Here is a 6029-nt window from a genome sequence, read left to right on the forward strand (position 1 = left end):
AGATTACCTAAGCCTGGAAAGGAGCAGCCGAGATATCGGGGTGTGGTTTGAATTCCTGATGAAGAACCCTTTGGTTGTAGAGATAATTTTGGATAGCTCCTTAATGCAACCAGAATGAAGTTGCACGAAAATTCGGAAAACTTGGGGAATCCCTCTTTGGAAAAATGTATGTACGGGAATCAACCTATCTCTGAAATCAATGGAAGCCGTCACAATTGGCTAATGGTATGCATGATTCTGCTTAAACATTTGGCCCAATGTGAAGGTGTGTTATGTTCATTTGCTACTTTGCTGACAGACTTATGTCTCGCGTGACGAGGTCAGATGTTGCAGTATCATTAGAGTCAAGAGTCGTTACAAGTGGCATAAAACCTACGTCCGTGGTTGGGACATTCGGTTTGTATAAAGGTAGAGTGCTCCTAGATTGTTGGAACGCGTTCTTTGAAAAAAATTCGGTCAAGGAAAAACACAAATGCATGTTCTGTTGAGAATCACGGTTGTTAGATGCGCTCCTGGTAAACTGACATTGCCTGTTTTGACACGAAAAACAACCTGATATGCTTCTGTCAGCCAGGCCATCTGGTGACGTTCCCCGACTGGGACAAATTTAGGATCTGGAGAGAGCCTAGCAGGACGTGAAATATCAGCTCTCCTGCAGTCAGTCACTATGCGATTTAATGTGCTCATTGATCGAAATGCATCCAGAGTTGGTTCATGGCGAAAACCCCGGAAAAGATGAATTCTATTCTTGCAGAAAACTACTCCTAAGGTTGCCGAAAACTTTTCAACTGCCAACGGTTGGTTTTGCTTTTCCTGTTCCAGCTCATCAGTTAACCACAGTCCCCGAGTTTCAGTAACCATGATGTTCTACTTGAGCCCAAATTACACGAACTTCGACAAATGGACTGATTTGCGTACCAATTTGGTTTTCTCAAAAAATTTACCTGAACTCTCGTTTACGATACTCTTCAGCAGAATATGCTACACGAAAGCCGTCCCATGTTATAGTTACTACGATATTCGAGGTATCGCAGTATATTTTCTTGGATGGACACACTACTCATAAGGTTCCTGAAAGCTGTTCAACAGGAGAACATCATAAAATTGAGATTCAGCTAGGAGTCAGTCCAGTCTCCTCGTAAGAATGTTAGATCTTCGAATTATGCAACATGCTCCTTGGTAATCATACTAACGTTGTTTTCTGTATTAGAAATATATTCAACGTACAAAAACTTCGCGGATTTTGGTGAAAAATTTCTGAGGACGTTTGCAACCAAGGGAATCTCCCGGCGTCGGATATTCTTTTAGCTCGCCTAGTCGTAAGTATTTTTATCTATATGTATATATAGCTTGTATTTGTCACTAAGTACAGCAAAAAGACCTGCCTGTTGTGGACTGTTTTTAGCAGGTACAGTTGAAGTAAATGTGACCAATTAGGGCACCGTTTCCTAGTGGCGTTGGGTTATTGCATTTGTCCCATTGCAGATTAGCTATATTCGCAGTGGGTTCGCAGATGCCGATCTGCCTCCATTTACAGGTAACGTATGTCCGTACGCACATATCTTAAGGTCGCGAATTGTCTTACTACCTAATACCTATGTATTGATATTGATTATTTATTGAGTTGTGATATTTTTAGTCATTTTTGCAAGACAATACATGGAACGTGAACAAAACCTCTGAACGAGTTTTGCGTTTTCTGGCTCTATTCAGTGTGTCGTGGCAAAGTGATCCGAACTAGTGACAAGCTAGTGTTGATTCCTCCTACATCGCACTGACTAGTTGATTGACATCCGACAAAGATTTGCGTGCGCACAGTTATGATAAAACGAGTGGCTCACAGGATGACTGTGCGCAACACTAGTCGTATTAGAACATCAATCCACATGATGCTCACCATATACTGCAACCACAAAGTAAGACGATTGGTACCGTCGCATGGAGCTCACGTTCTTTTGAGCACAGTTTGACAATTATTGGTTAAGTGAGGAGATTTTTTTCAACTGAGATTTCGTTCTGTCATTGAAGGCAACTCGTGCTGAAAAGCCAGACAGCATCGTACAGCTTCTTCGTCCTTATCAGTAGTGCGCATTTCACGAAACTTCATGGAGTTTTGAACCCTTGACCACCTGGCCACCGCTAGCTGGGAGGTCACGGGCTCGAAACGCCCTGACGATACGTGAAATGCTTATTGAGAATGGCTCCCAGTCAGGATGAAACAACTCTACGGTGCTTTTTGGCTTAGCAGCATAGGTTGGTTTTACGTTTCGGAAACATTGTAGTATGTCCACCACACGATGGATTTCCGGGTGTTAGCTTTAATAAAATTAACGGCGCTTACTTTATTGTAACGAATAAGCTAACTATGGTTTACTACCTTGAGTGACAGGGTGTCATACGTCGTCAGGTGAAGCAGTGCAAACTTTACATTCACAGTACTGAGTTGAATTATGGATGACACGTGTGTGAAGAGTTATTACCCAAGTGTGCCAGGACAAATGAGCATAACTGCACATTACATGGAAGATGGTTAAACTATAAGAACGATTAACTAGCTTTTTCGGGTTGCTCTAAGCCTGTAAGCAATCAAACACCATACTTAAAAGAAGCGTAATACTGGCCTGGCAGGATACAATCTCATCTGCATAGCAAACTATGGGAACAAGATTGACTGCAGCGTGGATCAGGGAATGCCGAGATCCTGGCTGATTATAATTAGTAGTGGTTCACATGTGTTTGTAGGCGGTCACAAAACCGCAAGTACAAGGTAAACACGAGGTTGTCTAATGATCGTATCATGGTTGCTCACATGTAAATGTGGTTTTATACGAGGATTTGCTATTAAAGGTGACCTAATTCCGTCGAACTGGTTGGACCCCGAATTCACTGACCGGAAGGTCCGTGGTTCGAACCCGACCTCTGCCTCTCGACTTCCCCTGTCTAGGCTTGGGCAACCTGGCAGTATCCCAGCCCTCGTGCTTCCTGCGGTTGGCATGGCAGCTAGGCACCGAAGGGGTGTTGCAGCTGAACGATTGTTGTTGTTTGTTAATTCCGTGGAACAACGTCGAATGTGGTCAGTGTGCGAATATGACGAGTAAAAAGTGGTTCTGCACAACAGTTTAACCACAAAAAATGATGAAGCTGTTGTTTTTCGTTGATTCTTCGTAGCTAATCACTTTTGAAACTTTAGCATGCGACCAATTGCGAAACCGTGGTCTAGAAAAATCATGGCTGGGATCAAATAACCGGATGCTGATGTGAAAACGCAATTGGTGAAGAACGCAGTTGCGTTCGGTACCGTATCAGTGTGGCATCAATCCAAGTCTGCATTCAAACTGCCTATTCACTCACTAAGTACGTGATATCCCAATCGTGACCGAAGCGATGCGGTATTGGTAAAGGCAGACATCGTAATCATTACGCTTGTAAATAAAATTGTTCAAGTAATTTCTACCAGTTGAATGAATTTGGTGCCTCACGCCGTATCAACAGACATCGTAAGAAGCTCAAGGAGATGAAAGAAACAACCGCTTGCAGTTTCCCAACAGTAGAAACATTGAACGGTACAAGTTGCTTTTTGTGTTTACCATCTAAGATACCTAGTTCTGGGGAAAACGTGGAAACCTTATACTTTTTTAGACTCATACATCATCATCCTCGATATGCGTAGATGAAAAGGGATTTTACTTTCATATTTACATGCATCGGAGAAATTCCCAAAAAGTAGTATCTTTTATGAAGTTCGTTTTGTTCAACTTCATAAAAAAGCTAACTAACTGTATGTTCTCTTCACAGTAAAAGTTACTTGTTTATATGTAAATAGCAGATAAGCTTAGATGAACTTGATGTTTATATGGGAAAACAAATATTGCCTCACACGAAACGAGGCATTTGTGGTATTTCAGCACGCCATCTGCGAAGACCAGAAACGGAAACGTGTCCCGTAGCTGAGACTATCTATTCGCCTTGACAACAATATACAGTGATTAAGTACATGCAGCTCAACGAAAACTGTACGTAGCATTCACTACCTGTCACTCGCGGGTGTCCGTTGGTGTACTTCGATGTGACGAGCCAATCTGAAAACGGACGTCAGCTCACCTCATATATATACATATATATAACATACAGTATGATACCAAATAGTAAGTGATTAATTAAGACACACCGCTCTGTAGTGTATGTTGTCCTGTCAACTTGTACTAGGAAGTTGTTATTGGTGAGGTATCTTAATTATAAGTTCTGGAGAAACATCTGTACCTCAGAACTCTCGAACATGCTGCGTACCATGATGTATCTCAGACACACTAATACCTATGTTTGCTCTTCTCAGCTGACTAGATCAGTGTAATCCCGACCCAATGTTTTTGAAGTCATTTTTATCACTCGCCCTTTCATCAGGTACTACCTGAAGGACAAGCCTCCCCATCGAAACATTTCTATGAGTGTTTATTCATGTATCTGCTCCCGTCAAACTATCAAAATTGATGCCTAAACCTATTCCGCTGAGTTCTTTCCACAGGACAGTAGCTTGTCAATAATAGTTTAATTTTAGCCTATCTGCTAAAAAGAGATATCAGACGAAGTCAACAACGGTTTTTCAAAATCTGGTTACGGAGCTCTGTCACGGTTGACGAAGGCAACCAGGTTGAAGGTTTTAGTCGCTTTAATGGTTTGCTTCCATTGAAGAGCATGCAAAACTTACTACGCCGTTGTGACAATAGCCAGGTAGATCCGTTTGGAAGATACCCTGGTAGAGGAAGTAGAATTTTGAGAGGATGGTTATCCAGACAGAAACACCTACAACCCTGACCACTCAAACATGCAATATTCAAGTACTCTGTAACCATTTTTATCTGCATTCGTCCTTGAAAAACGACTTGGCCAATAACATTCGGGTCCACGTACTCAAAACTTTTGTAAGAATTTTCCAATGCGGTCGAGGTTAGAATCGCCTAACGCACTCACGCACTGGCTAAACCACTTTTGCATATTTATCAATTTACTTGCCTCTGTGAAGTCATGCATATTGATCGAACGAGGAAGCAGCTACCCAATGGATGCTTGAAGACTTCCTCAAATAACAGCTCGATTTTCGTCTGCCTGCTTGACGCAGGACGCCAGATTGACGTTGTCCAGAGTCCAATGCAGGTTGCAAAAAACAACTAGATCACATAGGAACCACTGACAAAGCTATTGGCAGGCTTAAATTGTGTTCAGAAACACTGTAAGAACACCAGTGCTCATGTAGCTATACGGTCACATCCTAACCCATTTGACCTTGAGTCAAATACTGACGAACACTTTGTCCCTTTACTGTTGATTATTTGCTTGAGTGATCCCGTTCTACTCTGCCTTAGACTGGCCAAGAGATACCGAAAGGACTGACTTCGATCGAGTTCTGTTAAACCTAATGAGGACGCGTGGGTTTTGCAGATAACACGGGTGTACCGAGGAGTGCGGATTTGGCTAGAGCCTGCTATGATTGAGCTTGTCAAGCCCCCAGATTTAGATAACATTTCTGGGGTTGACTTACCGTGCTACGTTGACCGGTCAGTTGCTACGATCAGTAAAATAGTAGTGAACCTATCCTGTGAGGTGATAAAAAGATCCCTATTACTGATAAGTCTTTCATTATACTACTCGTGATCAAAGTTGTGATTGAGGGAATTTCGAGTGTTGTAGTTGTGCTGGGATCTATTATCGTGGCTTAACATTCAATATTTCCAGCCGTTCTGAGGCTGGCCTCTGTTGAGGCTTATTTAACGAATTCTTGCAAGCATACTCATCATCGACAGCATGACATCAGTGTTCAACATCGATGCTTCACTGCCGTATCTTGCAAGCAAGGAAACAACGATCTCATTGGTTCTAGCTAAGATAGTCGCTGGAATTTTGCCAGAACCTATTGATTTTGTCCAGGGTTAACTGTGTAGATGGAAGATTTTATGGAGCAAAAGTCGAGCATGATATATATATATATATATATATATATATATATATGGCGTAGAGTTTATCCGATACGGGAG

Source organism: Opisthorchis viverrini, assembly GCF_000715545.1.
Source record: "Opisthorchis viverrini unplaced genomic scaffold opera_v5_14, whole genome shotgun sequence".
Classification (NCBI taxonomy): Eukaryota; Metazoa; Platyhelminthes; class Trematoda; order Opisthorchiida; family Opisthorchiidae; genus Opisthorchis; species Opisthorchis viverrini.